General features: G+C 48.1%; 1 protein-coding gene across 1 annotated transcript in view; it reads right to left on the bottom strand.

Annotated features, from left to right (window-relative positions):
• Nucleotides 1-22,128, bottom strand: part of ANKH (ANKH inorganic pyrophosphate transport regulator) — a 128,599-nt gene that overhangs the window by 53,869 nt on the left and 52,602 nt on the right. The gene's annotated exons all lie outside the window — the stretch shown is intronic.

The following is a 22,128-nucleotide window of genomic DNA, read 5'->3' as shown; positions in this document are numbered from 1 at the left end:
CGGTACCCTTCCCAGCACGAGCGAAAGCTATGAAAAACGCAGTGAAGGAATATATTGTATAATTGAAGGATGCTTTTTGGCCAATTCTTACTGTATTTTAACTTTCAATGTTAGGACATCACCTGTTCTTTAGGAACAGGAAACTGATCAAGGAGGAGAGCCGGCTTTCTGTGTGCGAGTCATAGACTTGTAGAAGCAGGATGCAGTGTAAGCACGGACAGTAAGCTTGGCCTGCCCAGACAACTATTTCAAAGAGGCACCCATTTCCAAGGAAACTATCATGAATAAATCCATGGCCAGCCACGCGACTTGATAAAGAGTCAGGCTACCTGCCGCTGCACTAAGGCTCCTTTGTTTTCGAGATCTTGGTTGATTTCATAATTGGCCATTTGCGCCACTTGTCCCTTTCCCAAGAGCTTTAAATTATTGCTCTTATGTCTTAAATTCACCAATAAAGAGTAAGCCTGTGAAACTCTGGGTCCGCACCCTTTACTCCAATAAAAGCAGGATCCCAGGCCTGTGCACGTGTGTGCTTGCTCTCCCCCGCCACCCTGCGTCACTGATGTAGCCCAGGTGTCCTGTGCAGCTTCCGGGCCTTGTTAAGTCATAAACCTTTCTTTTTCCAAAGTTTCCTGATGTCTGCTGTTGAAGGGTGTCCTGCAACCATAGTAAGATCCACAAGGGCCATCCCAGTAGTAACACTGATTCTGAAAGGGAGACGTGTCTGAGGGAGGCTCACGGAGGCCCATGTGAGGGCCTTAAGGCATTAGGAGCCATGGTATTATTATTGACAGGCTGAGATCAGAACAGAACAATAGACTTTATTTTTTAGAGCTGCAAAATGGAGCAGAATGTGCAAAGTTGCTATACTCCCTCTGCCTCAACACATACAACTTTCTCCACTATCAATATCCCATGCCAGAGGGGTACATTTCTACAGTCAATGAGCCGACAAGCACACATCTTTATCACTCAAAGCCCATAGTCTGCATTCACTCTTGGGTTGTACATTCTAGAGGTTTTGACAAATATATAATGACAATGTATCCATCGTTATATAGTTGAACGTTCCATGCAAAGCATTGTTAGTAAAAAAAAAAAAATGTATAGCAAAATACCAATGTGTAAGATGGTTTTAGAAGAACCTAGAAGAAAAATATCTAATAGCTATAGGAATTTAGTATCGTTCTTCTGACAAAGTTGGTATAAGCTAGTTTTTGATAGTTATTGCCACTTGGATGTCTAGTCCTCTTCTACCTTTTCCCCCCAAATTTCCCAAAGAACCTTCTTAGCCTTGGTGGTGCATGTCTGCCACTGTCCCTTCCTTAGAAAAAATTTTCCTTCTAGCAAAGCTGATCTAATAGTTGAATCCCCTAAAGCAAAATAAAACCCAAGAAACCCCTTGATAATAAATCCTGTGTTCAATAGACACCTCTAGTCAGAGGGTCCTGTCATGTGTCAAAACGCATCACTGGATAATCTTCCAAATTAATTTCTTTGGACCTTACGCAGGGACGCTGTTGGTGTCCTACACAGACCCTCTACGGGGCACCATTCCCCAGGTGCCAGGCGGGAGTTGGTCACTAATGGCTCACAGCTGCCTCCTCCTCAGAGTAATTTGTCCCCAGCCACTTTGGGTTGGTTGAGCCACATCTGAGCCCCAGGACGCACACAGCGAGGGGCTGGCTGACACAGGGGTATAGAAGATCAGCTCCCTGCCTCAGGGTCGGGCTGCTCTGGTACAATCCACACTCCAGAGCTCCCTGGGGGACCAGGAGGAAGCCAGTCTCCAGTGGAGACCAGATCCTTGCTTAACTTCTCCCCACCCCCCAACTCTCCCCTCTCCCTGCAACACTTCACTTGCCCGAGAATTCCCCAACACCGTTCCGCTCCCAGAGACCCCAGCTTAGGACAGCGTCGAAGTACGTTTCTCGCAGGCACTGAGATTAGCGTATGGCTCGGTCTTTTTCCTCCCTGTCCTTCCCCAACATCTATGACTGCAAATGGTTTAGATTTTTATCACCAAAACATTTGTTGACACTTAAGTGATAGCCATTATTTAGCATAGGGTGAAAAGGCATACAGGAGGGCACCTAAATAACGTAGGATTAGACTCTTTGCGTGTCTTGCTGGCAAAGTATTACTCTTGGCTAAAAAGACATCTGCCCTGCCTGGGACACCACTGCAATGCTCTCTTGTTCCACCAGCAGGTCCCTGACGGAGTCCTAAAGGCAGGGCTGAAGCAGGTAAGAGGCGGGGAAGGGGGGGGTTGCGGGGAATGACCGCTCGGTCAGCAAGACTGAGTGTGAACACTCCACTCAGCTCAACAATTACGGTAATTTGAGGAAAGTGCACAGGGTTTAAACACACACAGACTTGAGGGGACATGCTCCCATCACTTAACTATTGAGTGGCGTCGGCCCTGGTGCTCATTCTCACTGAAATAACCCGGCTGATCTCAGATGGATGGAGTGTACAGGGAACCAGTGACCGGCCTGGAGGAGGCACTTCAAAGCAAGGATTTGTGTCTGTTTTGTTTACCACTCCATACCGGCCACCTCACCACCTCAGAAACACTCAAATATTTGTTGAAGGAATGAAGTATTTTCTACTAGGAACTTTCACGTCCATATTAATTTTTATGAATGCTAAAAAGTTGCATTCTGATTCTAAGATGTTATTACTTGTCAGATATATTGCTGAGTTAATGTTTTAATGGCCACATTAAATGTATACAGTGGATGAAAAACATTCTAATTTCAAGTAATATTAAAAGGCAAGGAAAGAAGAACTTTACAATTGAGGGCATGTGCTATATTATTAGCCTTTTTAATATTCTCATTTACAGTAAGTATTTACCTCAATTTGCCTACTTCTTTATTTCCTGATTTTCTTTTGGTCCCCCAATATATTTGGTCCCCGAATAATAACTTGGTCCCCCAATAATAAGTTACGTGTAGCCCGTCAATCATCTCGTGGAGTTTCTTTCCACACTTTTGGACTTGGCTGTTCTTCCCCATCCACAAGTAAACCATCAATGTAGTTGATGGTTTCATTTGCACACTTAAATTTTAATCCTCCTGGAATTTATGCCATGAGATAGGGCTCAAGATTCATTTTCTAAAGAAATAGCTTATTTCTTCAAAACTGATCTGCATGAAACACTGATTGCCCATTATTTGGGATGCTTTCTTTCAGGTAATTCATCCTTCCAGAACCTTCCGTTGCCTGCGGTTTGTTTCATCTGTCTCAACTTGCTTCCCTGTTCCTCGTCACAGCGCACTCATTACCTGACATTAAGTTGACTCTTCACTTTCTGTCTTACTGTCTCTCTTCTCCATTTGAACGTAAGCTCCAGGGCACACAGAATTTTGGTTCACCATATGTCCCCAGACGTGCAATGTGAGGGGATCCCACACTGGTCAGTGTGTGAAAGAAGGAAGTACCACATCCACAAGCAGTATAAACACTCACAGCAACAGGTGCCAAAGAAAAGGAACAAGCTCATGAACCGGGACTCCTTGGAGAAGCTCGTTCCGATGGACTAGACGAGGAAAGCCCTCCAAGGATGGGACAGTTGAGCTAACAGTGGAGCCGAGGCCCCAAGAACAAGAATGAGCCGGTTGGATGAAGAGCTGCCAGAAGGCCAAGGGCTACGGGAGGGCTTCCTAAGGCCAAGTAGAAGCCAGCAGGAGAGTGTGTGTGCATGTGTGTATGGGGCGAGGGGCAGCGCATAAAGTGAGTTTGGAAAAGCAGGCAATGCTGAGATCGCTCCAGGTCATGGTCAAGAGTACGTGTTCTGTTCTAAGAGCAGTGGATCTTGGCTCCAAAAGAGCGAGGGTCTGAGCAGAGGTGGGCAGAGGCTCACACTGGTGGTGGGAATGAGCGTGGGCAGAAGCACAGTCAAGGGCCTGTGGTAAGCCAGGGAAGAGAGGAGATGGCTCGTGCCAGGACAGGATAGCGGAGATGGGGAGAAGGTGATTGATCTGAGAGCTTTCTGGAGATCACGGACATGGTGGGCCTGTGGAGAAGGGAGGAATCGAAGCTGACTGTTGAGTTTTCTGGGTTTGAGCCACTGCTCAAATGATCCAACTGTTTCCTGAGCTGAAGAGACCGGGAGAGGGAGGAAGACGTGGGGGAGAAAACAAGAGCGCGCCATCTCGGTGTCCCCCGTTGGGTCAGAGATGCCCCTTAGGATTCCGAATGGAGAAATCAGGTTAGATGGTTGGCTAGGTGAGTCTGGAGTCCAGGAGAGACATCTGGGCAGGGGACATACATTTGGAGCCCATCAGCGTCTGGATAGTATTTAAAGGCAAGAGACTGAACGAGATAATCTAGACAGGATATAGATAGCAAGGGGTCCAAGTGTCAGCCCTGTGTCTCTCTAGAAATAAATTTAAACCCATTCAGGAGGTGGCAAGCTCTCTGGGTGACACAGGCCTTGTAACTCTGCTGCAGCTCAGCATGAATGAGCTCGCTGGTACCGTTCTTGGCCGCGGCTCTCCCGAGCACTGTTGTGTCTCCAGCCAAAGAACTGTGTGTTCCAGGCAGAACAGCTCGCTGCCACGGCCGGGAGAGAGGCACAGCTATGGGCTGGAAGTTTAGCTAAAGTAGTGAGCGAGAGTCTTTGGAATGAATTGGGCTTGGAGTCAGAATTCTGTCCTAACTATAGAGGTTCACTTGCTATTTAAAGGCAAGTTTCTAAACGTGCGTGAACTTTCCACAGTAAAGACACTTCAGATCAGAGCATTAAACCATCGTGAATATGAAGGTGCCCTTCAATCACAGCTTGGTCGTGGTCCCCGATGGCATGGCTCGGGCCCTTCCTCACCCTTTAGATCAGGGCTCTCTATGCTGTGGACGCTCGGCACCATGGGATGTCTGGCTTACAAACACATTCGCGACCAGAAGGCATTCAGTGGGTCCTACCTGTCTTAGTCTCCCCCAGGGTCTTCCAGGTTCATGGTGCTCTGTTGCCTGATTTTTTTTTTTTCTCCCAGAAAGTTATCAAAGCTACAGGATATTAAAAAGTAAAAAACAAAAACAGAACCAAACAAAACAACCCCCAGGGAAATGGCTAACAAATCCCACATGTGATCTCCTGGATATGAACTGTCTTAGATCCTTAAGCCCTACAAGAGATGAAGCCGGGCTCTAGAGACCGGCAACATCTCCATACTGCAGGCCGAGATTCTCAGGCCAAGGGTCACCAAGTCACTCTGATCCTGCAGTCATTTCCGGGCAGTGTGACGGCAAGCACTCCCTGCCAGCCCCGAGGACCGCTGCCTCCCCTTCGGGGAGATGCGAGGCCCTCTCTGTTTCTCCCACTCCATCTCTTGAAGCTTCCCTCGACTTGTCTCTCTCGACTTCTCCTTCAAGGTCACCACTTTAACCACACCATGTCAATATCCACAGCTTACTAATGCAAACCTCTGACCCCAGATTCATCAAGTTATTTACCTCTTCCCCGCTTTGTATTTACAGGCTTCCACTTGGGCTCTGAGGGCGGCTGGAGCCAGGCCCACGGCAGGGACCGCTGGCTGCCATCCCACCGGCCTCCGCCCGCCGACCAGCTCTTTGCTGCTTCGCCAACCTCCATCTTTCCCGTTCCCTTCTCTGCACCTCTGTCCTGCCTCATTCCCTCTGACTCAGCAGATAACTTCCCCTCTTGCTTCATCTGGAATATGGAATCCATTGGAATTGAAATCTGGGGGGGACCCGGATAGCTCAGTCGGTTAAACGTCCGGCTCTTGATTTTAGCTCAGGTCACAATCTCAGGGTCCTGGGATGGAGCCCCATGTTCGGCTCCACGCTCAGCACAAAAGTCTGCTTGTCCCTCTGCCTCTGCTCCTCCCCCTGCTAACGTACTCTCTCTAATAAATCCATAAATAAAAATCTAAAAGAAAAAAAAATAAATAAAATTTCTTGTTGCTTCTCTCCCTAAAATGAACCTCGACAAAATACATCTACCCAAACCCTTCCTTACCACCTCTGTCCTGTTGCAATGGAAAGCCCAGTCTGAGCAGGGTGTTGACCTGGGCTCTGCATTTATGTCCCTCCGACCTTGACAGGAGCCCCCGTCCTCCTCTCTGGCTGATCCGATCCTTGCTACAGGACTGGCTCTTTCCCATCAACACTTAGAGATGCACCGGTGCTTTCCATCTTAAAAATAACCCTTCTCTTGACTCCTCGCTTCTTCTAGTTCCCACGTTCTTTCTCGCCTTCCTTTCATGGACAACGCTTCTCTGGAGCGTGGCCTTCTTTCATTATTTTCGCGTTTGCTCTGCCCGTGGACTCCTCAGCCTGTGGGAACAGCAGCTGCCCGGGGGCAGGCGTCTCACCCGCATCCCACGGCAACACATAATGGCAGGTTGGAGGCACCCCTGAGCCCTGGCTTCTGCCTTCCTTCCCGCCCCCCATGGGCTCTTCCTGCTTAATCAAACAGGCCCTTTTCTGTTCTCACCTTCCTGACCCCTTGGCGGATCTGACCCCGTTGGCTACTCCCTCTTGGAAACGCTTTCCCCCCTTGGCTTCGGTGGCGTCGAGGTTTCCAGGTTTTCTCCCCATTGCTCCCCTTCAGCTTTTCTCCTGATGCTTTGTCTTTTGGGGGGCTCCTAAATATTGGCGTTCCCAGGGCTCTGCCTGGGCGCTGTCCTGTTGCCACTCCCGCCCCGCCATCCCACCCTCTGCCGCAAACCTCTGGTGCTTTCTGTCTGCTCAGAATTCTCCGGTCCAACTCTCCAGACTTCCTAGACTTCTCTTCAGCTCCAAACCCACAGGTCTCCGCTGAGTGTCCCACTGATGCCTGGCACACTGCGCTTCCAAAACCGAGTTCACCATCAACAGACTACGTGGGTCCCCGCGGCCCCCTCCCCTGGGGCTCGAATGCACGTGGCCAGGATTCCCACCCAGGAGGTCGAGGAGTGAGCTCCCTGGATGCCTTTTACCCCGCGCTCCCACAGATCTCGTGGTCCCGTCACGTCTTCCCCAGTCACTGTAGCATCTGTCCAGTTCTCTCTGGCCTCGCTGCCGTGCCTTGGGTCAGGTCACTGATGGCCTGCCTGTCCCCAGGCCATCCTCTGAGCCTCCACATAGTGGTCAGATCACAAAAATCCAAATGACTAGAAAAACACCCCATGTGCTTCAGGGCTGCACCGTGTTCACAGACCATGGTCTCCACAAACCGTGCTCTAAGGGTCTGTAAGCGTGTCTGGCACATGGCTCGTCAGCATCCAACCGATATCTGGGCCATGAGTGAATAGTACAAAAGCCGTTCGTGATCTGACCTTGCCTGGCACTGCCTCTTGCACTGTGTGCTTTGTGAAGCCTACACTGACCACAGTTGTCTGGATATACCACCCCCCTCTCATCCAAGAGCCCCTTTGCTTACGCTTTTTCCTCTGCACAGAATCACCTCTACCTGGGTCCCCCCCATGCACCTGGTCAATGCATCATCAGCTGAGGGGCCGTGTTCCCTGGGAGCCGTCCCTGGAGCCTACCCCCAGCTCCATGCCCCGCGGCCACCTGCCTGGACGGGGGAGCCCCTCACGGCACCCAACACGGGGTCCTGGGCTTGCCTGCTCACTCGACCCCACGTCTCACCAGACGACCTGAGGCAGGGTTCGATTTACTTCTGGCCACTTCTCCCACATCCATTCGGCACGCCTCATGCGTCACTGAAAATCAGTCTCTGAATAAACACATGTGTTACTTGTGTTTACAGCTTGCATGGGGTCGTTCATGAACAAAACCCTCCAGCTGCAGGTTTGGGTTTCTGGCTAAATAAAGCTATTTTTGGTAGAACTTACATATTTAAAGTAAATATGCAAATTGATGGCAGGGGCACTGTACATATTCTTGTAGTTCTGGTATTTTCTCATGAGACAGGTAGGTCTGTTGTCACCTCTATGATGCCTCACTGGGCACCCAGCAGGTACTGGACGGGGGCGCACCGCTTAACTGCTGACACACAGACATCAGGAGGAAGCGAGCGACCCTGGGCCACATGACTAGCCTCTTAGCCTTAAGCAAAGACTCTTTTTCTGTTTCCCTTCCTTCCCATCCTGAGGATGTCAACTGGGATGGAGGACAGATCTCTACAGGGTCAAATCCTGTAACAGAAGTCAGCTGCTATGAGAAGGAAATCAGAAGCCAAAGAGCAGCGAACCTTCTTTGCCCATCCCCTGGACAAGCGGAGGAGCCTGCCGAGAGCTGGGTGCGCCCCCCCACATGACCAGGGGGTCATCTCCAGACTGAAAGACGGGAACTTGTAGGGGCAACAAGGCTCCAAGAGAGGAGGCCGCAGAGGTCAAGAAGTGCCAGGGCTGATCTGGTAACTGACGTTCACGGGGAACAGGCAAAAACATGATCATACTGCTCCTAAAGCAACAGCTTTTCAAATTCTTCCAGAAAAAGGTGTTGAGTCGGAAGCTGGTATTATTCCCCGAAATAGCAAGAGATTAGTATATGAAACACTGAAATTCTTTTTTTTTTTTTCTCTTAGGAAGATGAATACTTCCTTCAATGCCTCATCCTGGATTAGAAAAACGAATGGGACACTGGGCTCGGTAATAATTCTCTCTTGCTAGACTAATCTTTTTGATAAAAGACTGTTCCTCTGTCTACAGCTTCAATGATCCTGTTACACCTTTCATGACATGAAGCCAACTCGCTATGGTTACAAAAGATCCAGTTTTAAAAATCTCTCTCAAACCCAGGTTTCTCTGAACATGGCAGTTTGTGAAAGCGTGGAGAATTCAGAAGGACACGTGTAGGCAAAGCTACCTGTGGGGAAGAGCTTCCTTCAGTGTCATGGATAATCAGCACCCTTGGATTTCAATCCTCTCAAGGAGTCTAGGTTCTTGTAATTTTCCACTGTTATTGTTCTGTTTGTATTTTAAAAAGTGGTTTGGGTTAAATTAGATCATTTGTCTTCCCGGTAATTTTCCAGCCATGTTTTATTTTCTCAAGGATCTATACTGCTCTAAATGAGACACCCGCACTCTGTTTAGCTGGCACTCCAGCCAAGAACTCGACACCCACACACAAGGCTGTGGTTTAAAGGGACTAGCAGTAAAATGAAGCCTGGTCTGGCCTCGTCAGCAGTCAAAGTCATTGCCCTGTGCAGTGCCGTCCATATTTAGTGCTTCCTGAAAACACAGAGACAATACGGGGCAAGTCCAAAATATGACACTGGCTTTTTCTGTCACTTCCCACACCTGCAGAAGAGTTTCCATAAAGACTAGAGACAAACTACCCAACAGGTACCAGGTATGGCTAACTCTGGGTTCTCCTGTTGCGAATCTCAGAGGAAATGAAAAAAAAAAAAAAAAAATTTTTTTTTTTTTTTTTTTACTTTTTTGCCTTTTGAATGGAAGTAAGTTAGTTCATTAAAAGATAATACCTTGGTGTTGCAAGACCCTCTTCAAACCATTTTGATCCTTCATTTTAAACACGAAGCTTCTTCACCTGGCTTAACTTAACTTGGATTCAAAATGGCGGGAGGCTCGACAGGGAAGGAATGTTACCATGGATTTCTTGTGCACTTTAAAAAAACAAAGCTTTGGACGCCTGGGTGGCTCAGTGGGTTAGGCCGCTGCCTTCGGCTCAGGTCATGATCTCGGGGTCCTGGGATCGAGTCCCGCATCGGGCTCTCTGCTCTGCGGGGAGCCTGCTTCCTCCTCTCTGCCTCTCTGCCTACTTGTAATCTCTCTCTGTCAGATAAATAAATAAAATCTTTAAAAAAAAAAAACAAAAAACAAAGCTTCATGTGCCATCTAACTACTTATTTCCCAGCTTGACCTCACATCTTTACTATTAGTGAAACTCCCAAATTTCCCACACATGTTTCTATACTTATAGAGTCTCCTGGTCTCCAAATGGTGGTATTTCTTTCTTTCTTTTTTTTTTTTTTTGAGATTTTATTTATTTATTTGACACACTGAGATCACAGGAGGCAGAGAGGCAGAGAGAGAGGAAGGAAGCAGGCTCCCTGCTGAGCAGACACCCCGATGTGGGGCTCGATCCCAGGACCCTGGAATCATGACCCGAGCCAAAGGCAGAGGCTTTAACCCACTGAGCCACCCAGGCGCCCCCAAATGATGGTATTTCTTGATTAATATCTCAAGATTGTATCCATTCCACTTTAGAACAGAGTTAAAAATACTTTTACATTAAAAAAAAAAAAAAACAACCCACAACAACTCCATGAGCAACAGGCTGGAATAGGAGATGAACTTTGGGGTCTGGAAAGTCTCTTTGCTAACTGTCCATACCTTCTGTCCACCTACACACACACACCTACCAACCCTGCTCACATGCCGAGATGCTTACTCTCTCCCTGCCAGCACAACCCCCTCTTCCTGCTTGGTGACAGACTGTTCCCTCAATTGTTCCGGCACCTTGCACTTGTCTGCGGACCTCTGGACAGCTCAGAAGCCTCGTTCCTTTTTCCGACTCAGCTGCGACGTTCGGAAGCCCCCTCCGTTCGCGCCTTCCATTCCAGTCCAGTAATGCACTTATACTAACAGAATGACATGTGAGTGGCTATTTGCATGTAGACCTTATAATGGAAGCCGTGTAACTTACAAAATCCAACGACACAACCCTGATGACGAAACCACCCCCGCAGCTAGCACTGACTGAGGGCTGCTTTGTGGCAGATGCTATTCTAAGACCATTACCCTCCCCATCCCTCTGGGAGAGAGGCACTATTATTTCCCAGCCGGTCGGTGAGGAAACCGGTCTGTGGAGAGGCTCAGTCACTTGTCCGGGGTGACACAGAGCTGCGAAAAAAATCCAGACAGCTTCACTTCGGGCTGTGATCCTAACCGTCACTCCGTCATACCGACACCAACTCTCCTTTCCAAGTCTTTCACACGGAATCAGAGAGGGCAGGTGGTACGAAACGCTTACTTGAAACTGGATTAGCTGGCCAGGTCAAAGAGAACTTCTGGATAAAGACTCTTCTTCTGAAAAATTCCGAAGACCCTGAGGTAAAGACTAATTTTTCAACAGTAAGGTTGAAAGGCTACAAGTGTGTAGCAGAGGCTACAAGGGTGCACGCGGAGGATAAACGGAGTGAGGCTGAAGTCACCATATTTATCTGGGTCACGTCAAGGAAGTGCGGACACAGGAAATGGGGCCGTGTATGTCCCGCAAGAGGCACTCCATGGTGCGGCGGAGAGGACAGAGGACACCCGTCAGCGCAGCCCCACAGGTGCTGGGTTACGAAGCCCAGGGGCCCCTCCGTCTTCCCCGGCGCGGTGGGAATGCCGAGAGGCTCTCAACCGTGGCCTTCTAAGATGCGGACAAGGATGCTCATGGCTTCTTCTAGACAAAAGAAAAAGCATCATCCCCATATCTTTAACCCGTTCAAGGTCTCATTCGCTTCTCAGCTGTGGATTAATGTATTTCTGCCTCAGGTTCAGCGATGACTCACTGCTGGTGTTTACAGAGTGGTGTATGCCAAGTTCTATGAAAGATTTTGGAGGTTATGGGCTTTTGATCGGATTGCTTTTAGGAGGTGAGCAAGTTAGTAAAAACTGGTCATTAGCCCTGGGTGTTACACAGAATTGATGAATCACTAAACTCTACTCTTGAAACTAATAATACACTCTATGTCAACTACCCTGGGTTTAAATTTTTTAAAAATGGCCATTAAACACGCTAGTGCAGCCACCCCACGTGTGTTCTAAGCCAGTGCCTACGCACACACATGCACACACACGCACACTGTGAGAGGGACCCCCACGAAGTGGGCAAGAGTTAACTGCGACAAAGCTATCCTCTGGGTTTGCTTTCCGTGTGCAAGCAGGTTTGCCATGACCTCCCCATGCTCCCACTGCTATTACTAGTTTAAATTACTGGCCTGATTTATGGTATTTTACATGAAGGAATACCATCTCACTGAGTGAACTGCTTAGAACACAATACAAGACAGGACAGACGGTACCACTGTAGCCCAAGCAAATTGGGAAAGAGTCCAATGGCATCGTCAATGGTAGCGGGGATCAAAGAATTACACACCGCCCCGAATTTATTTTGCCTTTGCAAGAATAACCATGCTTTATGCCTAATACTTTTCACCTAATATAATACAGTAACGAACTATAAAATAATGTAGATCAAATTAGCATTTTGAAAATTTCTAAACTAAACAAAGAACAAGTATCTTTTTATAACTTAATACTTCATGCAACGAATGCATGAGAGAGTGAATGCTCTCACTGAGCTTGGTTCCAAAAATCCCGAGTCACTATAATTCAGTTTTGTATCTTGGGAAATCCGAGTAGCCCAAGCAAGGACTTGTCTTTCTCAGCCTTTTCACCTACATGGACGAGGAGGACAAAGAGGACCCAGTGAAAGGAGACATCTGTCCCTTCTCCTCTTGGCCTTCAGAGCCGGGAAGGATTCTGAGGCCACAGACGGCGTAGCTGTGATTCATTTAGGCACCATTTACGGGTCACATGAAGCCTTTTACGTACGCGGTATGTCAGTCTTGAATGTGCCTTCATGCATTCTCTTATAGGTTTTATTTCACATTTTTAAAAAGATTTTATGTATTTATTTGAGAGAGAGAGAGCATGAGGGGCAGAGGGAGAAGCAGACTCCTCACTGGCAGGAACCCCCCCCCCAAATGCGGGGCTCCATCCCAGGACCCCAAGATCATGACCTGAGCCGAAGGCAGACACTGCACTGACTGAGCCACCCAGGCGCCCTGCACAACTGGTTTTGTCTAACAAGGCTGCAAAAAACAGGGCCCGTTCTGAAAATTCCCACCCTGCAGACAAGGAGACGGAGGCTCAAAGAGACTCCGTGACTTGCTCAAGGTTCACGGCTGATGCGCGGTGCAGCCCGAAGGAGCAGCTCGTGGCCCGGTGAGCCGGCGCTGGCGTCCTTCCACGCCAGACTGAAGGCGTTGGGGGAAGGGCACCCCTCCACCGTCAGCAAGGCGGGGAGGGAGTGTGGATGGCCCCGCACAGAACTGTGTCATTACCTGACCAGTTAGGGCTGAACGTATTACTGGAGAAAATCTTTAATTTTAGATAATGACTATTTAGTTTGGGGAACTGGGGAGCATTTACATAAAAGATATGTGAGGTTCAGTTAGAACCTCCTTGAGGCTTTTCCCTTGGAAAGCAGGCAACAGCAGGCTCCTGGCTGTCCAGCGAAGCTGCTATAGACACAGGCCTGGTCAGCCTCTACCTGGCAGTCTGGGCAAAGAGGCCAGCAGGTCAAGCAGCTCCAGAAGCTTCCAGGGAGATCCCTGCCAGGCCTGGGAAAGGCATCTGTTAAGGTAGTATGGCTCCCAGCCAAGGCCCTAATGATCCCAAAGGGAAGATCTGTGAGGAACTGTGGCCACACCTGACCCCAGAGAGGTCTACGGGTCACACCTGCGCTCTGTCCGTGGCTCCTGGGTGAGGAACCTTCCGCATGTGGTGGACAACTCCTGAAGGAAAGCAAATGAAGCATAAGCTCAGGAAAAGACGTTCTAATACAACAGGAGTCAGGGAAATAAAAACAGAAACAAGACTACCATCACATTTAAACAATTTGTGACGATAATATTCAGGGCTGATGAAGGTGCGGCCAAGGGAGGGAAATCTCATCCAGTCCCAGCCATGACGTCCACTTCTATAATCATGTGGCCAAGCAATATGTCACGAGGGATTAAAATTAAAAATATACCAACTCCTTGATCCAGCAATCCCTTTATAGAAAGCTATCCAGGGGCACCTGGGGGGCTCAGTTGGTTAAGCGTCTGCCTTCGGCTCAGGTCATGATCCCAGGGTCCCGGGATCGAGTCCTGCATCTGGCTCCCTGCTCAGCGGGAATTCTCCTTCTCCTCTCTATGCCACGAGCATAGAACTAGAAAGAAGCCCACACGGTGGTAAGTAGAAGTAGACGGCACTTAACAATGTAGTGTATTTTTACTCCATTGAAAAACTAAAAAAGAAAGACCCTCAAAAATGTGTAAAGATCTTTGCAAGCAGAGAGAAAGCTGATGAGTGATATATACCAAACCGTCAAGACCGGTTGTTTTAGAAACGGTTAAGATGAAGTGGGGCAGGAAGGGGAAAACTGTTAACTTTACACACACACATCTGGAATGTTCTACTTACAACAAAGAGCCTGTTACTCTCACCATCTGAAGCAGAAGAAAAAACAACCTCATCAATGCACACAAAATAAATAAAATGCCAACTTCTTAGGGAGCAAGGCCGACCATCACCCTACAAAGAAAATGTTGGTATGTTTTTGTCATTCTCTTTCGGATGGTCAGCTGTGATGATACTTCCTAGAAGAATTCCCCTTGTTAATTTTGCTTGAAAATGCCATGATTTATAATATATTTTTTTTAAATGACAGTTTTGAACATATGACTGAAACCCAGAGGCTGTGTGCTGGCCAAAAGTCCCTCGCCAGTCTCCAAAACCTAGACTTTCGAGCATGAGAAAGAGGAATTTTCTGTTTAACTCACCCTCCCGCTGTCGCTTAAGCCCTCCAAGACCTACTTTTTTTTTTTTTTAAATTTAGCACCTAAAACATGATTTGTTTCGGAACAGGTAAAACAACAATAACCCAGTGCTTTTAGAGCAAAAGGCATTGAACCCAGGCTGCGGGTCAGAGGAGGGTTCCTGGAGTCCTATCAACTCCGCAGGCTATCAGTGCTCGCTGGAGAGAGCCCAACCTGAATGTCTCTGATGTGCGCTTTCTTAATCCCCATCGAAACGCCAGCTCTGCCTCTTGCCTTCTGGCCATCCTCAGCGATCCAGGACTTTCTTCCTCTGGAACCCTCTGGAGCCAGTCTTAGCTATACAATGGTTCCTGGCACAGGCTTATCTTCATCTATTTATTCACAGAACTATTTCATTCATTCAAACACACTTAGTGAGCTGGGTGTACTTGCCAGCCACTACGCTCTTTACTGACCAATGTCCACAATCGGGCTGGCAAACGGACCACGAAGCATTTGTGGTCACAATGTCCTCCTGCACACTGACCAGGAAAGAGCTCACCGTCAGGCAATCACACCACACTCACTAGAGGTATCTGAATCTGTCGGTATCCCTCAAAAACCCTAGAATTGCGGGCTTAGAGGAAGAGCTTACTCACTGGTTAACTGTAGCAAGGATTAGGACACTTTTTTTTCTTAAAGATTTTATGTATTTATTTGAGAGGGAGAGCGAGCGCACACAAGCAGGGGGAGCAGCAGGCAGAGGGAGAAGCATGTACAAGCAGGGGGAGCAGCAGGCAGAGGGAGAAGCATGTACAAGCAGGGGGAGTAGCAGGCAGAGGGAGAAGCATGTACAAGCAGGGGGAGTAGCAGGCAGAGGGAGAAGCATGTACAAGCAGGGGGAGTAGCAGGCAGAGGGAGAAGCATGTACAAGCAGGGGGAGTAGCAGGCAGAGGGAGAAGCATGTACAAGCAGGGGGAGCAGCAGGCAGAGGGAGAAGCATGTACAAGCAGGGGGAGCAGCAGGCAGAGGGAGAAGCCGGCTCCCCGCTGACCACGGAACCCAATGCGGGGCTCGATCTGGGACCCCCCACCGGGATCATGACCTGAGCTGAAGGCAGATGCTTAACTGACTGAGCCCCCCAGGCGTCCCCAAATTAGGGCAATTTTTTATGGCAAGGAGGAGGACAGATTCCAAGAGCTAAAGACGAAAAAAGTGGCCAAGGGGGAAGACAGTAGAGAGGCCGAAAGAGACAAACGCAGAAGGACTATGTCTGGAACAAGTGGGAAGACGCGGACACGGCAGCACGGCCATCTGAGTCCTGCAGAGGGAGGAAGGGTCCTAATGGATCAACATGAATCCAAAAGGGAACTTTAGAACAAAGTTCTATGGAATGACCCTAAACAGCTGTGTAAAAAGAAGAAAAAGACAATAGCTTGGACTCTGGGTGTAACTCCATGAAGCTCGTGGCATCATACTTAACGGCATTTCTGTAAGAATTTAAGAATTATTCCAGTGTCAGTGTTAGAATTGTCTTACCACTCTTGAGCTGCCTTATGGCTTAAATGTATTCTTCAAACAGAAGACTTAATCTTCTCCCAATACACTGAACCTCCAGGTAAACCACACTCAACTGGTGTGGTGTTTCTACAATGGCAGTGATGAAAAAGTTAAGCACCTTTTCTGGAAATTTCTTCAGGTGTTCAGTATTTTGGCTTGATCTCTTCTCCTTAACACTACAGAATAAACCAAAGTAAATATTTCTTCCTATTTTACTAAGAGCAGAAGGTTGTCTCTCAAGGTGATTTGTTGTCAAGTTTCTAAATGGCAAAGTGCGGACTTTAAGAATTGTGATTCAAGAATAAAAATAATGGCTTTGAATAGTCATAGATGTTCTCATTGTGGAAAATTAATTACTGTCTATATATTTTAATCTGTTTTAAAGTAAGCTTTATGACGCCTTTTGATTGCTCAATATAGAATATGATGTTTCCTCACAAGTTAAAATGCACTAAGATTTTCCCCTTGGTCTTTCCATAGAAGAAGAAAAATGTTTCTTTATATTTACTTTCTTTTATGTGAAGGTGAGCATATGTTACATAGATAAAATATGATATAAACTATGATATCAAGTAATTCCTGATCCTCTCAAAAAAATATGGGACTGAAGACTAATCCCATTTGACTACTACATGTTTTCTCGGCTGGTGCAAAAATTGACGAATTAAGAGAAAAACACTGATCAGGGAAAAACAGGAAGTCCCAACTTTGCAAAACACTCAAACCACCTTCTATGCAAACCACAAAAAGATTAGACAAACTAAGTATTTGTTGACCTTGGCTGCAAATTTGGAAAAGGAATAGAGCCTTAAAATATATCTGGAATGAGACTCAAATCCTTTTTCACTGGTTCTTTTCTTTTCCTTTCTTTTTGTAAAGTGTATTTTAAAGGAACTGCTAGGTAGAAGTTCAAAATTATTTTCATATTCATCCCTGTATAGATCAGCAAAATCATATGGAACTCCAGTTGTGGGTACAGGGGTCTGGGCTGGTATTTCTCTTGAGTCACAACATTTCACTTAATCCCCCTGAAAATGCAGCAAGGTAGGGAGTCTTGGCTCTTGTGAAAGATGGGGAGATTGAGGCTCACAGGGAAAAACAATTTGCCTGAGCTTGTGAAGCTATCAGTAGCAGAACTGAAACGGGTCTCTCAACCCAGCAGAATCTTCTGGAAAGCATGTGGATCATCGCTTCAGATTTGAGTTAAGGCGGCGTTAACTTGGGCACATGACTTCACCTCTCCCAGATTTAGTATCTTTAGTAAAAGAGGAATGCTCACCCAGATCTGTCTCCTGCAGGCCCCGTTTTCGGGATTCACTGAGCTCATGTTTGTGGAAGCGCCTGGTACCAAAGGAGGCAAATCACCAACCCTTTTCCTCCCTGGAATAAGAGCACTGCCGAGACAATGGTTTGGATGTCGGCCCTGACCTAAGCTGGAGGACCTGGCCCATCAGGGTGTCCAAGGTCTCCACGGGACCTCAAGATGCAGTGCTGGTTCAGGGCAGATGAACCCTGGTCCTAGACACGTTTGGCCCGTCTAAGGATCTTCTGGAATTTACTTGTCTTTTAGAATAGCCACAGCCTGTGGATAGATTCAGGCCAACAATCACTTCCAGGATCCAGTGCGTCACACCCATAGGGCCCCTCCATGCAGAGGACCTTAACTCTGGGTCGGTAGGTAAGCTCAGTCTGCTAGAAGGCACCGTGCTGACCCAAACTGCCCGAGATCTCATGACTCTCCGGTTGGTGGGGAGCAGAGGGGCAGGAGGAAGAGGAATCGTGGCAGTTGCTTTGCAACCTTCACGAAAAATGCAAAGATACAGACTCGGTGAAGTAGTTCCCTAAGTGCCTTCCATTCCAAGACGCTGTGTTTCCTAGCCAGGCTCCCCCAGCTTTCACAACCCCTTTCTGCCTCTCGATTTTTTTTCTTTTCTTTTCTTTTTTTGTTTTTAAAAGGTTTATTTAGAGAGAAAATGGGGGGGGGTAGCAGGGGAAGGGGCAGAGGAAGAGGGAGAGAGAGAATTGTCCAGCAGACTCCTCACTGAATGCAGAGCCCAATGCAGGGCTCGATCCCAGGACCCTGAGACCGTTGCTGGAGTCAAAACCAAGAATCTGCTGCTGAGCCAACTGAGCTACCCACATACCCCATCAATTTCTTTTTATAAATATGGCTCCTTGGCTTAAATAAATGAGTGGAAATTGGTTTTTGACCAAATTCAGCCACACAGTCCAAAGCAGCAGTAGCTAAGCAAAATCAACCAAACTTCTTACGCCTCAGCCTCTAACTTCATTCATCGGACGGTTTCAGAAGGCATGTGCACGGCCTGCGCAAGGCAGCACTGGCTTTACATGTTCCCAAGCAGCTTGTAGTGACTCCAGGTAGACAGGACGTCTACTGGGCCTCTGGCTGGGGCCCTCTGGACTCTTCCATTCTGGTAGCGCTCTGCCAGCGGGGGATGCACGGAACCGGCCCACCTGGGAGTCTCCTGACTAAAAGGCATTTGCTCCTTAGCTGTTAGGTGCCCAGCACCCTGGAGCACCCCAGAGAGATTTCACACGAGGTCCCTGGGTCCACGGAGGTTACGATGATAATACGGAGCAAGTAAAGAGGGGTTCAATGTGGTTCAGTACAGAGCGGTTGGGACACGAACTTGAAGAGTGGAGGAGACAAAGCTGGGTACTGGAGAAGACAGGGAAGGAGAGGTCTGGGGCGGCAGAGAGGAGGGTGGGGGGCTTTACGTGGCTGCGGGGATGGGGGTGGGGAGGACTGGAGGCAAACTAGGTAGGGGGATCACCTGATCCGAGGCAGGTGGATTTAGGTTGGGTGGAACAGGCAACAGGAAGGAACAAGAGCTTGCGTCTGCAGTTTATGGAGACGAATCTGGGAGGAATGTGTGTAATGGACTCCAATGGCAAGAGAACAGCACAGGAAAACCATCTCTTGTCACAGAGCCCCAGGGAAGCTGTGCTGAGTCCAGGACCCACGGCACTGGCGGTATGAAAGGACGACAGGAGCCAACATTGATTCTGATGCGAGAAATAAGGGGTTTCTCATCTGCCTCGAGCACCCCATCCCGTGTCAGTCACCCTGGGGGTGGGGCCTGTGTCTAGGTTGTTGATCAACAAGGGTTTCAGGGTTTCTAGTTGAGGAGCAGCAGGGGGCCATCAGCACGGGACACCACGCACTGGAAAGCACAAGCTGGAAACTGTACGTGGGACCATCCATGATATATGTCATCCATGATATATGTCATGCGAAATAAAACAATGCCTGGTTACAACGGAGCCCCAAACCAAAGGGACACAGACGTTCTCGCCTCTATCTAGAGAGGGTTATGAACTACAGCCAAAGACGTGTGGTCAGAGCCAGGCTCCCTGGACTCTGCCAGCCGCGGACATGACAAATGTCTAGGCGGATACTGTGAGTCGCTGCAGACGTGATGACTTAGCTGTCACTCCGTCAACCACACACTGATTCCACACTGTGCTGCGGGGAGAGCTCGTAGGACCCCCTGTTCCCTCGACTACGTTTGGCTGCAGCCCTGACCCCTGGGGCCCCTCCCCTCTGGTGGCTTTACCAAGAACTTGGCGGAATTTCTCCCAACCCCCGAGGGGCCCTGTCCAGCCTGGGCAGGTCTGCAGGGGATCAGGGCCAGCGGCTCCCCAGAGGTAGGGCAGGCTAAGTGGTCTGAACTGCACTGGGCGTGAGGAGGCAGAATCCACAAGTGAAGCCAGGTGGACAGAGCAGATCCACAGGAGGGGGACACAGAATAAGACGCAGGACGGGCGATGGGCAAGAAGAGACCCCATCGCTGCTCCCAACCTTCACTGCCTCTGCTCCTGGCTTGAGAAACCCAGTCCAGAGAGAGTTGCCCTCGGAAGTTTGCAGGTGACCCCTAGTGGCCCAGCTAGCTGGGTGGTCCTGGGGGAGGGCAGCAAGCAAGGCCCTGGCAGGGGTAGTTTCCTACCCGTTTGCCCTCTCGTGGGGCAGTAGGTCTTCTCCTCCTCTTTTGCTATCACTGCTGCCTTTGTTGCTGACTGTTGAACCATGAGTGGGGTGACTGCCCACAGGGGGAAAAATGTGTCTCTCTAAGTGCGAGAAGTCTTGCTAACCAGCGATGCATTGGGCTCTGCAAAGCAAATGTGTTTGCTAAGCCAACACTTATCTGATGGCAAACTTCTGTAGGAATAAACAGAAATATCACTGGGATCTGTTTACACTGGTGAGAACCAAATCCGTGGGAGGTCGACCGAGCCAATGCGGCGGCACCGCTCCATTCTCTCAGGCAGCGAGTAGCTCGGGGTGCGGACTCTGGAAAGTCCTAAACGGTTTCGGGAGGGAAAGCACGGTCAGGAAGGGTGCTGGGAAAACCGGCCTGCTCGGGGCCACGACACCCATTTTCAAAGGACATTTATTTTACCCCCAGGAGAGATCTGGGAAAAAGGTGGAACTGCTCAAGCTGGAAGTGGAAGCTGCAGTCTCCTGCGGGCGCGGGCCTGACCGTGACCGTGGACCGCGCGGCGGCAGGCGTGCTTCGAAGCAAGCGAGTGGGGCGAAGCCTGCCCAGGGACCTGCCCACAGCGGGTAACGGGGTTTGAGGATGTTCCACTTTTCTCTCCCTTCCCCACCCTCTCGTTTCTCAGCGGAACGACTGAACAGTTCTCTTTCCACAGAAAATCCTTTGGCTTACTGTTAGATCCGTTGAAAAATACATTTCCCCAGGTTTATGACCGCTGCGTCTTGTAAATGTGCTGCGGTTAAAAGCTGACCCCACCCTCTGGAGACAGATCACTTCTTAGGGTACAGTTTGTTTTCCCCTGAAGATGATGAACATAACATGCAAATGGGAGAGCTTGCTCCAAGTCCTAGAATAAATTTTTTTTTTTTTTTAACAGATGTGGTCTTAAGATTTGGATACTAAGGTTTGGAACTGACCAGTCTCCTTTTCTCGGAATTGGGTTCAGCTTGCATTCAGCACTACCTTGTCCTAGGACTTCGAAGAAATACAAATGGCTTTGCTTCAGCGTAAGGTGAGGCAATGGCAACAGACAGAATTCCTTTTGTGCTTTATGAGACGTGCTCTTGTGTTTTCTTCGCTGTGCCGTGTATTCTCTGAGGTAATGGGACGAGAGACAAAGTGTGCTCTGTGCTACTTGGCTGAGTGACATTTTTGTGTGCCTGGACTCAGGTCTGGTCCAATGCCTGTCCACTGGGCCTCCCTCACCACACACTGTCGCAAGCAGCTGCTCCTTTCTGAAGCTGGATTTCTCATGCTTGTGTACAGAAACATTTTCCATTTTCCCCGTGGCATGCTCATGGCAACATAAAGTCTGGTCACTGATCTGCAGCTCCTCCTGCCAAAGTCTCAAAATGCAGTAAGCAACCAGAGGGTAGAAAAAAACCAGTCTTTAATGACACTAAAATCCGGCATCAACATCGTTATTCACTATTTGAACAGGCAGATTTTTTTTGTATTTGGAAAAAAAAAAAAAAAACCCTCAAAGAACAGATGCAGATTTTTTTCTACACTAGAATTCCCTTAGCACTTAACCACTTTGTGGTTCTTAAACTCACTTTAAGTGAAAGTAAGTCAAGATCATCTGAAATTGATTAATGAGATATGAGAAAGCCAAGAAGGAACATGCTGGATTCTTTAAGCAAAACGTCCCCCTTTCAAATGAGGGCTGTAGAAGGGATATTGTAAAGCAGACTAGAGCACAAATATATAAAAGCAAATATCCTGAGAGCAGCTCAGGGACAGTGGGGCTCGTTAATGATTTCTTTTGCAACATGACATCTTATTAGTGCTCCATTCCTTGGAGCCTTTGAAAAAATTCTGTTGGACACATTTGCCTTTTGGATTGTCAAGGTGGGTTGCAGCTGAAGAAATTGTGTGTTCCTGATATGATATTTTTACAAAGAAATTAATACCTGGACCTTTTTAGTATAATTTGCTATATATATCTTTGATGATTTCACAGAATCACTAGACTAAAAGTCTTTTTTTTTTAAAACCATGTAATTTAATTGACTTCCTACCTTTATATAGGACTCTATTAAACACATTCTTTTCTTGAAGACTTTAAATTCTCTATGACCTCCCTTGAAA

This window comes from Neovison vison, chromosome 1 (genome assembly GCF_020171115.1).
Source record: "Neovison vison isolate M4711 chromosome 1, ASM_NN_V1, whole genome shotgun sequence".
NCBI lineage: Eukaryota > Metazoa > Chordata > Mammalia > Carnivora > Mustelidae > Neogale > Neogale vison.
The sequence above is the reverse complement of the archived record's forward strand: the minus strand, read 5'-3'. Positions and strand labels throughout refer to the sequence as shown.